This window comes from Miniopterus natalensis, chromosome 9 (assembly GCF_054644295.1).
Source record: "Miniopterus natalensis isolate mMinNat1 chromosome 9, mMinNat1.hap1, whole genome shotgun sequence".
In the NCBI taxonomy this organism is placed as follows: Eukaryota; Metazoa; Chordata; class Mammalia; order Chiroptera; family Miniopteridae; genus Miniopterus; species Miniopterus natalensis.
In genome coordinates this window covers 54346302-54359036 of record NC_142089.1, presented here as the reverse complement: position 1 = coordinate 54359036, position 12735 = coordinate 54346302, and the positions used below count along the sequence as shown (strand labels likewise).

The 12735-nt window shown below is 42.2% G+C and overlaps 1 non-coding gene across 1 annotated transcript; it reads right to left on the bottom strand.

The window, feature by feature from the left end:
- Nucleotides 1-8828: 8828 nt before the first annotated feature.
- On the bottom strand, nucleotides 8829-8957 carry LOC148092465 (small nucleolar RNA SNORA33). Its single transcript, XR_015715105.1, has one exon. It is a non-coding gene; the product is annotated as a small nucleolar RNA SNORA33 (small nucleolar RNA).
- Between the last annotated feature and the right edge of the window lie 3778 nt (nucleotides 8958-12735).

Sequence of the window (12735 nt, the reverse complement as noted above, 5' to 3'; positions counted from 1 at the left end):
GTTTTCCAGATAACTTTCAACCCAGAAAGAGATGCTTCATCTAGGATTTTCTTTTCAGAGGAAAGGAGAAGAGAAGCTAAAATAAATTTTCACAGCCTCTTCATGCAAGGAGTTTAACCTCCATCCAGGAAACAAAATGAAAATAAGTCACAGTCAATGGGCAACAGAAAACTCAGGGGGATTAAGCCTATAACCATGAGGGAGTTTCTTAAAACCAAGATATGGATCAGAAATCTGGCAAGCTCTACTGTTCTAATACACCCAACTCCATGTGTGGCGTTGAATTTTGAGCCTCTTCATGGGACTGCAGGCTGGCCGTGTACAATCCAAGGAATGCCTACCCATTGGAGGAGAGCAAGTGACTTTCCATGGGGCCCTTAAAATAATTTTAAGAGAATCAGTTTCTAGGTCCTTAAATTCCAATTGTACTCTTTCCCGCCGAGTCTGTGATCTGCTGGTTCTTCCCACTTCCTCTTTTAAATCTCCATCTTTACAAATAAAAGACAAATCTCTCACTCATCCTAAGTCTTATGAATGTGATTGATCTAAGGCACCAAACAAAGGGGCAATTCCAGGATGCCTTGCTCCCAAGGGGCCATTCTATGAGCACCAGCAGAGAATATTGAAGGGAGTAGTCTCTTATTTCAATCAAGAGACAGACTCTTGTTAAAGACTCTGAGGGCTTGTTTATCTATCCATTCATCCATTCATCCATCCATCCATCCATCCATCCATCCATCCATCCATCCATCCATCCAACCAACCATCCAATCATCCATCCATTTATCTTCCAGTTAGAATTCAAAACTGAGATGGTTGTCACAGGGGTGGGCATTAACATGCTTATTTGAATTGAAAAATGAAGACCTTTTCTGACAGAAAGTGATTCTGATTGAGACGATTGACTTGACAATAAAAACTGGGTTTGCAAAGTTATATGGTAGATACTGTCTGTAAACTGAACAAACTAAGTGTTCAGCTCCAAGATTTTGAAAAAAATATATTCAGAGCCTATAGACATCACAGAGTATGTTTGAAATCAAACATACGATGAAAAAATTTTTTTGTAATGGGGGTAAACCAGATCTTTTAAAATTGTTGACACTATTGCAGATGCCCCCCATCTCCCGTCTTTGACCCCCTCTGCCCAGCCCCCTACCCACAGGCCTTCACCACACTGTTGTCTGTGTCCATGGACTATGCATCTATGTTCTATGATAAAAACTTTTTGATGTCAGTTTAAAATTATGTAGGGTGTACATAGATTGTTTTTTTTTTTTTTTAAACGTAGGAGAAAATGCAAGAAAATGTGAAGATAACTGTTCTGGGGCTTCGGCGGGGCGAGGCGGGCCTGGGGCGGTCTGCCATGTGCTGGTGCGAGACGGGGCTGCGTGTTCGCCACGAGAATGGATCCAAGTGAAGCGGCAGGGAAAGGCTGTCTGGTCACCTGCTCACTGTTGACGGCATGTGCAAGGACTTCCAGCTTGTACCAGGTGTGCCCACTGGCATGCTGGTAATGTGATAAGCCTCACCTTAGGACAGGAATCAATGGAGTGGCAGGGACAATCACACTGGCCGCCTCTCGGCCTGAGAAGATCTAATATCTTTCTTGCTGGGGAGCAGAAGGGGGGCAGATTGGACAATGAGGAAGGTTGGAAAAGGCTTTGAAAGCCCCATGAAGAAATCCGGATTTTAAGCCATAGGAACAAAGCAGGATTTAATCGATGTTAATCTCTCACCTTTTCTAATTCCCATAAAATTATTTCAATTTTTCTATTATGGGATGTTTCTCATGCCACGGCACTTGTTTGTTTACATGTTGGTCTCTTCCATTATTAGTCAGTAAACTCTTCAATAACATGAATTATTTCTTATATATCTTTGTAATACATCTTCTCTTGAGTGAGAGGATCTTAATAAATTTTTTTTAAATAAACGAAATAATAAACAAGAGAAATTCAAAAAGAAGACTAAGAGGGGTAAGATAGTCCTATGTACCAGGGACTGTGCTAGTCCCCCTAAGTTCCCCCAGCTGGAAACAAACACTTTCTCCTCTGTCCAGCTATTGGGCTTTGTCCGTAGCTTTGCACTTTCAGCTTGGTGTATAATCACGTATTTGTCACTAATTTCCACCATGTTGTTGGGTATGTGAAGTCTGATATATGTAACTTCCACATAGATGGCATGCAGTAGTTAAAAAGCTACACTTTAAGGAAACAACTAGATTTAAAAAATTATTTTTCCTGTAGTCATTGAGTCACTGCAGCTGACATAGAACATCCTGAAAGTGCAACCCTAGAAAATAATTGAAGTTTATTTTCACCTTAAAAGTCTGTTCTGCCTATAAAATCCTTCATAAGGGACACTACTGGTTCCTTGCTTCCTTGTTAAGAAAATCTTGGTTTTCTTTTCAGTTATCTACCCTTGGCCTGTATGACTCAGGGAACTGCCTTCCCAGCTCCTAGGATAGATCTTATAGGTGTAAACTAATTATGAAAATTCCATTGCCCTTACGAGAGCTTGGTTTAGAAAAGGCCAAAGAACGTTGAACAGAAGCATCCTTGCAGAAAGGAACTTAGTGCAGAAAAAAACCTAATCTTTTCAGCCTAAGTACAATTTTAAAGGAATGAGGAAGATTCTTTTTAGGACATTGACCAGACATTAGGTAAGAGCAGGTAATTTTTTATTTTTATTTTTTTTAAGCTGGTGAGGTCAGCAAGAATCTTAATTTATTTCTCATGCTTTGCTTAGACAAGATAATGCACTTAGTACTGCTTGGTTGGTCTTAAATGCTTGGCCGGCTCTCAAAGAGCATTTGATTTGGGGAAAGGGTAGAACAGGGCGTTCCCAGCCAGCCTTATCAGGACCAGACAGTACTTAGAACTGCAGCCCTGATTGTGTGTGTGCCTTCTTTGAAATCTTTAAAAGGCTGGATCTGCTTACAGGGCTATTAGCTACGGGGTCCCAAAAGTCACCTTACAGTAATGGTCGAGCAACCCTCTCCTAAGTGCACACCAATCATTAAGCAGGAGCCTTTCACTCTTAACCATTTCCAACCCAATACATGCTTAATAGAGGCAGGGAGAGTTACTACATTTGTGAGGAAATAAAAAGTTTTGTTAATCTTATTAACATACTAACTGACCCTGAAATGGGATGGCCAGAGAAGGCAGCTTCTCTGGAAGAAGTGGGACTTTCATCCACTCATTCACTCATGAACTCAGCCTTTCTCAGCCAGAGTTCCTCATCTGAACCACAGCACACAGAAGGTGGTTTGATTGACTGTTTTCTCCTTCTAAGAATGGGGACACAGGCAGTGCCATTCTTGATGCTTGGGAGAGAAGTTAATTCATTCAGTGGGTGATGGGCATTAGGACCTGGTCCTCTCATGAAACTGCAGTTTGTTTATTCAATATATTTATTGTATTCCTACTATGTGCCAGACGCTCCTACAGGAACTGCTTATACAGCAGTGAGCAAAACAGATTCCTGCCCTCACGGAGCTTGCACTCTATGGAGAATTCAGATTCAGGAGATATATATATATATATAAACACACACACACACACACGTACACATACAAGGTGGGGCAAAAGTAGGCTTACAGTTGTGAGAACACAAAATACAGTTTATTCCTATATTATTATTTATTAATTGTATTATTTTCCATATGAACAACTGTAAATCTACTTTTGCCCCACCCTGCACATGTGTAAATATATATATATATATATATAGTAGGCACATGTGGGCTTGAACTGCACAGGTCAACTGAAAAAATTGCTGTGTAAGTGAACCTGCCCAGTTCCCATGCAGTTCAAACCCCTGTTGTTCAAGGGTTAGCTGAATAAACAATAAGTACCTTATATATGCCTGGGTCTTTTTTTCCATGTATTTTTAAAATTACAGTTGACATAAATATTATATTAGTTTCAGGTGTACTATGGGTTGTAAGGAAAGAGATGGGATCTGGATAGTGGAAGGGAAGGGGAGGCTATTTAACATGGTCTAGGAAGGTCAGACTTTGTGGAAATGCATCCAGGATCTGGCTGGTTTCTGTTCATTTCCCCCAACAAGAAGGGATAAAGGGAAGGCTCTCCCCATCTCTAACCACTGAATCTCATAATCTCTAAGCACATGCCTCCTTGTCGACAGGGTTATGATCAGGCTGCACTTTTAAGGGGAAGATGGTCCTGGAGTGAGGAATTTGTTGGCAGGTAGACATCTTGAGCCACTGGAAGAGTGGATACCCACCTACATGGTGTGTCTTAGGGCTCCTGAAGGGGTCTTCTCCCCACAAATGCTTTTCTCCAGAGCTTGCTGAGGTTCTCCAAATGTTATTCTTACCTATTTCTTTGGTCTAAGGCAGAATTTCCCAAACTTTCTCAGTTCATGGCATATTTTTTTTTTTCCCATGGCTCTTCTAGGATGAAAGAAACATCTAACAGTTCTGTGTATTAAGTGGTTAAGTCCAAATAGCTTAATTTGGGCAGAGTCTCACAGATGTCTCTGTGTTTCCCTCTAAAATTTAAAATATTTCACAGTACCCCTGTGAATTCACGATGGAAAGCTTGGCATGTGTTTGTCATTGTAGACTTAAGACACAGAAAGTCCCTAGTAAGCTATAAGTGGTACTTATCTCTCTGAAAGCCAGATGCATCTATCTGGTTAGTTGTAGAGTTGCCCTAAACCTAAAGAGATGGGATACAGGGTGGTTAAGATTGGATGGAGAGAAAAGGAGGTAGAGGCCGGGTGATGAAGTGCTTTGGGGGGGAAAAGGCTGCCTTCCAGGAGGAAAAAGACAAGACACTGAGAGTCCCGCATAGGGAGGCCACAGAGCCACAAGAAGTGAAGGCGAGGAGGTCGGCAACGTAGGGGATACAAATTATCTGCCCCCTGAACAGCCTGCATTCTATTAAGCCACTAAATTTTGGCATCATTTGTTATGCAGCAGTAGCCACTCAGACCTCTTGCCTCAATCTCTCAGGTCAGTTCTGACAATAGACAGCAAGGTATTAAGTAGCTCGAGTCCACCACGGTGCAGTGGCTGGTGCTCTGGCCCTGAAGAGTCAAAGCTCCTTGAGGGAAGGGCTCTGTTCATCACTGTCGTAGTTACTGCCACATCCCCCATCAGAGTGCTTGGTCTATTTCATTCCACAAATGCTTCCTAAGGACCTAAAAAATACGCTAGGACTGTGCTCAAACTAAATGATGTTGAAGGAATACTCCTTGCTTTCAAGGAATGCAATCTAGTGGAAACGACAAACAATAAACACATTATTGTGGAAGGTCAATGAAGGAAAAGAACCAGCGTGTTTAGAAAGAATTAAGAGAGGGACATCATTTAGATTGAAGGAGAGTCAGGGCAGGGGTCCCTGAAGCTGAGATTGGAAGGGTGAGAAGGCTGAGCCTTCCACAGGAAGAGCACAAGAGCAATGCAGGCCGAGGAGACGCACTTGTGAAGGCCTTGAAGCCGCAGAGAGCTTGCTGTGTATAATACACTCAATATGCGCGCCTGCCCCGGCTTGCTCGGAGCTGTGCGTGTGCTCCAGGTCTAATGGTCTGATCCCCTGTCTCTCATCCTGTTTGAACTGGTGCAACCAGGGCCGGGTCCTCTCATGGTGCTGGCCCAAGCCCAAGATGATAAGTGGAATTGTGTGAATGTGTTATGAGACTCTGCTTATGTGCCTGCTAGCATCCATTAGACAAAGCAGGTCACACACCTAAGCTCCCCATTAATGGGGTGAGGGAAACGGGTATGCCCCATTTTGGGACAATCCTGTACATCTGTTTAATGCTCTGTATCCTCAACTGTTGTGACTGTTGCCTGGGCTTCTCCTTTGAAGATTGTACTGACACCAACTAGACTGTTCTTCCTGACACTTCCAGCTGGGTCGTGTCCCTCATCTGGCCCCTCCAACCATCTACAGTGGCCATGGCAATGCCTTGTTCGGGTCTCCATTCTCATCGGTCTGCTCCACCCTGCAGCGCTTAACCGCTTGTGCCGGCTGTATCTGGCTATGACAAGAAAATCTGATGAAAATGTAGAGTGCTGGTAAAAATCACTTCATGGAGATAAATTAAAATAAAATTGCCTAGGCTGATTAAAACGCTAAAGAAGAATTGAATCGGAACAGGATGATACAGCTCACTTATCTTATAGAGACGCCATGAAAATTAGCTAGTCAGTATTCATGGTTTGAACACAAAAGAAAAATTGTTATTGATTTACATATAATGTCTCTGTCGTGTCTTCCAACAGCCTCTTCAGCTAATATATAACAGGGGAGGCAACACCAAATGTTAAGTTTAGGAGCCATCCATCATGCCTCTATTTTTTTTCTCTTTCCTTTGGCCAAAGAATAACATCAGTGGCAAAGACAGCAAAGCTTGTTTCGGCACCAGGATGGAAGCAAGCAGAGAGAGCTGGCTCTGGACCTAGATTTTTTTTTGGAACATTACAAATTTATTGTTGATTATTGTGAAAAGCACCCTGAGGCTGCCTAGGAAATAGAAGTTGAGCTAGAACTTAGTAAAGAGATGGTGAGTCTTCTTCCAAAAAAACTGGAGAGACTCAGAACCAAGATGGCCCTGACTTAATAATTCTCATTATTAATGAAAGAAAATGTGTAATATTGAAGAGATTTTTTTAGTTAAATGGGCCTAATTCCATTGTGATACTTACTTTTATTTTATTTTATTTTAAAACATGTTTTATTGATTTTAGAGAGAGAAGAAGGAAAGAGGAGAGAGAGAAACATCGATCAGTTGCCTTCTGACAGGGGACCAAACCCGTAGTCTGGCCACGTGCCCTGACTGGGAATCGAACCAGCGACCGACCTTTCTGTGCACAGGACGATGATGAACCAACTGAGCCGCACTGGCCAGGGCCCATCGTGATACTTCCTTCATAGCCAGATGAGTGCAGTTTGATCTTGAGATATAGTCAGACCAATTGAAGCTTTGCTAGGACCTTAATCAATTTGAAGATAATTAATAATTTACACCTAATTATATAAATTGCCTTGTTAAAGTGACATGTGATTGGTATTTTAGATTGCTTGTTTTCTATTTAAATATAAACCTTTCCTGCCTCATTTGCTAAAGGAAGATTCTTTGTTGTCTAGTACCTGATGGATTCTTTAAGAGGAAAAATGCTGGGTAATATACCTGGTAGACAAGCCTGTTATTATACTAAAATTGCAAAAGTAACTTCCTGTAGTTATTCTTTCCCAAATGTTTACTTTCCTAAATGCCCAAAGAAATCTTTCCTTCTTGAAAATATTAAAAAAATAAGTATGTTGTTGTAAAGTATTGTAGTTTGTCTCATTTATAGGGGGAAAAGGCCTTGTTCAAAATATAATAGTTTGACTTGTTTCACTAATAAAAGCTTCTATTAACTCTTTTATTTTCTTGTAAGAATTGATTTAAAAATAATTTTAAAAAAATCCTGGATATGTTCTTTTTTTTTTCTTCTTTTTTTTTGTCTTTTTAAAAATTGATTTTAGAGAGAGAGGAATGGGGAAAGAGAGAGAGAGACATCGATGTGAGAGAGAAACATTCATTGGTTGCCTCCAGTATATGCCCCAACCAGAGATCGAACCCACAACCTGGGTTTGTGCCTTGATGGTGAATCGAACCCTCAAACTTTTGGTGTATGGGATGATGCTCCACCCAACCTAGCCACCCAGCCAGGACAAGAATTGATTATTGATACTTCCAAAGTATTGCCTTATTTGAAGCCAGAAAAGAATATTTGTTCAGTAACATTGCACAGATAAAAAACATTGAAATCTCAGTCATTGCACAAATATTTATTGAGATACTACCTCGTGCCAGAATAATCTTAATTGGCTACAATTTCTTATCAGAAAATCCTGGTATATTTATAGACCTTTAAGCACTGTTGGAAAGGATATGTACTTCAGAATAAGATTGTTAATAAATGTAGTCATTTTAACAAAAGCAGAATTGAAATGGAGTCCCTTTCCAGTGCAAAAATCAACATCAGTTGTAAAATTTGATACAGAGAATAGCTCCATATGTTGGCTTGTCTATTAACTTGCCTCGGAGAGCTAGGACTAGGTCACCTCTAGGATTCGGTAACATTTATATATGTGTGATAAACACCCTGCTTTTTCTTTGAGATCAATCTGCCAGGAAAAATAAAATAAAATCTGAGTGTAGCAGCAGTGTGTGTTTCACTCAGTATTTAATATTTATTACATGTCTACCATGCGACAGGCACTGTTCTCACTTTTCTAAGTATAGAGGCTACAGTGATGAACAAGACAGACAAGGTCCTGCTCTCATGGGGGAGGAAAACAAGTAAGCAAGAAGATTTCAGGTTCTGAGTGCTGTTCAGACAGGAACCAAAGTGATAAGCTAAATGTTTAATAAAAAGGGGTGCTTTTTTTTAGCTACGGTGATCTGGAAAGGCCTCTGAAAAGGAGGGAGTTGACACTGAGCTGAGAACTAGATGGGAAAGAAAGGCAGCAAAGTAAAAATTCTTATTATTTTTTTTAATTCTCACCCAAGGATATTTTTTCCATTGCTTTTCAGAGAGTGAAAGAGGGAGGGAGAGAGAGAGAAACATCGATTGGTTGCCTCTCCCATGGGTGGGCCAGGGATTGAGCCTGCAACCCAGGTACATGCCCTTGGCTGGAATTGACCCAAGGACGCTTTAGTCTGCAGGCTGATGCTCTAACCACTGAGCTGAACCAGTAAAGATTCTTTGGTAGAGTAGTCCAGAGAATGCTAGGCCCTCAGGCCGGAACAAGCTTTGGAAGGTGTTATGCATTTTCTTTTATTTTTTTATTGTTTATTTTTTCTATAGCCATTTCAGGGACCGTAATGATTTCAATGTCTTTAAGGCTTGTAACATGGTTTTAGCACTGCCAGCTTTCTCTAAATTTCTGCAGAAACACATTCAGGTCAGCAGACTCCTTGGCTGGCTTTGGACCTAGACATTTTAAAGAATTGCAGAGCAGATCATAAAACGCCATTGCATTCATGAATATGGCTCATTAGGTTTTTGATGAAAAACTTCAAGGGGCATCTGTTTTCCCTTCTCTGTTCTCCCTGCCTTTACCATTAGAGACCATTTCGGGGTAAATTATGGCCTGTTCTGCAGCCTGGTTATTCTGGGCCTGCCTTTCTTGACTGCCTTCCTTCCTCCTGAGAGCACAGAAGCAGAAACAAAGGACCGAAGCCAGTTCTCTGTGAGGCTTGGTGGTGGTGCTGTAAGAGGTTTGCTGGGAAAGGAGGCAGGAACAGCGGCCCTTATGGCTGAGGCAACCGAGGGTGGGTCCTGGGGCTGCCATTCAGCACCACATCCTGGTTTAGGGACAACACCTCTTCCCTCAAGCTTGCCTTGGCCATGACTATTGAGAAGGGCTTTCCAGTGGGGTTTGGCTTTTTCCAGAGTCAACTGTATCATGCTGTAATGAAAAGGGTCAAATTATAAGAGGACATGTTCAGTGAATGGTGCCAGACACAGGGCAGAGTACTTCAGGTGAATTATTTCATTTAATTCCTACAAAGGCCCTAGAGGTGAAAACTGTTGTGGTGCTTATTTTACAGAGCAATAATGAACTGGCCCAAAGTCAGGAGAAACTGTGAAGAGAAGGGTAACTTGTTCTCCGGTATAAGCAACACCATCCTCTCGGGGGGGGGGGGGGGGGGGGGGCTGCCTCACTGGCGCCCCCTCTCCTGAGGCCCAGCAGCCTGCGTGGATGTCACGCTCTTACCCACCACTGTGGAGGGCCTCACCACAGGCCTCCCTTCCCGTCACTTCCTACCTGCTTGTTTATGTGATTTCCCTGCACATATCATGGCAGCTCCTAAATGGCAGAGTCTCCATGGGTCCTTTCCCCAACCCTCAGCCTGCAAAAAAGGCCCACTGAGGCAATGTGCAGCACCCTGATTAGTCACATGGTCTTGCATCCACACTGCCTGGGCTTTGTTCCTCTCTTTATTGCTTATGCCCCCTGTGACCTTGGGAAGGCCTTTAACTTCTGTGTGCCTCATTTTCTTGAGGGTAATCATGCCCACTTCCCAGAGCTGCTATGAAGGTCAAATGCATGTACAATAGTTGTGAAGCACTTGGTAAAAGCTCAATAAATACTACCTGTTATTATTTCCTACTATATTCTTGTCACTCTCCTGGGACTAAAGGGGTGTGAAAAAGCCTGGGCTCAGAGAAATTTAGGGGCCTTCAGCAGTCCTATGTTCTTCTGGGCTGCTCTGACTGTTAACACTGTTCTAGGTATGTTACAGGTTAAATGGATTTTGGTGCACTGACTTGGGAGCCTAGTCACCATTTATAACATATAAATGTGCTCCTAGTTTTAAGCAACTGACTTTGAAAAAGGCCCTTTGGAAAGCTCAGGTACTGAGCTGAACTGAGCAGCCCTTCCAGATCAGCTATCTGGGGGTTGGAAGGCTAGAGTTTGCAGAAATTGAGCTTAAAATTAGCCACAATGGGAGGTAAAGAAAAAGTGGGACTGGGTTGTGACGGAGGCCTAGAGCACTGGCCTCCAGTGCCTGACAGTCCTGGGACTAAGGACTGGGAGGGATTAGGGTTAGAGAAGGGAGAGGAAAGCTTAGGGAATTCACCACCTCTAGAGACTCTGGGATCTTGACATGAGCGGAGGAGGTTCGCCACTTACTGTTTTATCTAAGCTTCAGTTGTGTCGTGTGCAGCGCAAGGACAGCACTCTCTACCTCGTAGTGTTGTAAGAATGAAATTAGAGAATGTGTGTAAAGTACTCCACACAGTGACAGGCATGTCGCAAATGCCAGTGAACGGCACCTACTTTTTCTTTTCTTTTACTCCACACCTGAGGACGTGCTTAGAGAGGAGGGGAGGGAGGGAGGAAGGCAGAGAGAGAGAGAAATGGAAGAGAGAAACATCAGTTGGTTGCCTTTCATATGTGCCTCTACCGGGGATCGAACCCACAACTCAGGTATGTGCCCTGACTGGAATAGAACCAGCAACTTTTCGGTGCACAGGATGATGAACCACCCAGGCTGGGCACCTATTTTATTTTCTTCTTCTTATTTTTAATGGTGTTCTCTTGTCCTACCGAACAGGTCATATAAACCCCTCAATGGAAACTAAAACTCTGACTAGAAAGAACAACAAAGGTTTTATAGATTTGTTACCTTTAAAAGACAAATTTATAGAGTATGTTTGCCCTTAGAGCCGAATTGTGGAATAAATTCTTCCAATTCATGGCCTCTTTCCCTTCTTCCTGGCAAAATTATATTCTCGGCATTTTCACTTGCTCACCAAATTACTCATTAGCAAGGACTTATTTAATTAATAGGATCAGTAAAATGGTATTACAATTAAGCTTCATTTAACAGCTTGTGGCAATATTTTGGGGCCTGTCATTTTCTTTTGTTGTTTCTGCAGGTAAGTCAGCTTTGAAGTGAAAGACAAAAAGGTAGTTTTAGTCTCTATGCTGTTTTATTTCTTATTTTTTAAAAATAAATCTTTATTGATTTCTAAGAAAGGAAAGGAGAGGGAGAGAGAGAGAAACATCAATGATGAGAGTCATTGACCGGCTGCCTCCTGCACGCCCCCTACTGGGGACCGAGCCCGCAACCCGGGCCTGTGCCGACCAGCAATCAAACCATGACCTCCTGGATCACAGGTCAGTGCCCAACCTCTGAGCCACACCAACCGGCTCTCTGTGCTTTTCTAAACAGGTGGTTCTCAAACATGTGCATCAGAGTCCGCTGGAGGGTTGTTGAAACACAAGACAGCTGGGAACGCCTGCTTTAAGCCAAGGCTGATTTCTCCGCACTCTCAGCTGTGGTGGTCATGGGGCTGAAAGATCCTTTCTTGGCTTTTAGTTGGTTAAGCAGTGGTTTATAGTCACTTTATGTTAAGTACTTTATTTCTGCCCCCAAGAAAAGTTACTAGCCCAGAAGGAGTACAGGAAATGAGCCATTGACCATATTTTGGGGCATGTATAAAAAGAATTGGTGTCTGTGTTTGACACAGATGAAGAGCTTGGGCTTTGGAATTGGGAAGACAAAGAATGAGCCCTGGCGTTGCCACTTTCTGGCTCTCTGGCTCTCTAAACCCTGTTTCATCCTCTGTCAGAGGGTTAAAGCATACTTACCTCCCTGTCAGGTTTAAAGGTGATGCGAGTGAACTGCTTAATCAGTGCTGGCCATTTTTTTCAAGAAGATGTAAATACTCAGTAATGTCTAGGATTCTGAATATTCATATGTGCTCATTAGAAAGTCTAAGCACAAAGTGGGTCCTCAGAGGTCCAGGTAGAGGGGGATATACAAAGGAATCTCTCACAAGTTATCATTCAGTCTCTTCTAGAAAATTTAGATGGAAAAATTTTGTCATCTAAAGTTAAATATAGAGAAAACAGTCCATCAACTATCTGCTAAACGGTGCATGGTCTTTAAGTTAATAAGTCAGGGTTTAGCGCTTGTTAGTATTAAAATATGAACAGCTCTGCCTCGTTGAGAACATCTTAGGATGCAAGAGTTAGAAAGACCTTAGAGATCATCTGGTTTAGTCGTTTCACTTTACAGATGAGAAATCTGTGGGCCTTCGAGGTTAAGTGAATAATTTGCCTGAGGCAATGTAACCACAAATTTAATTTCTACTGGACTTGCTATCTAAATGCTCTGAGAAAGAATGGCTTACGAGGAACTATTCTAAAACCACAATTACTTTAATTGTCTCCTGCGACAAGTAATTGG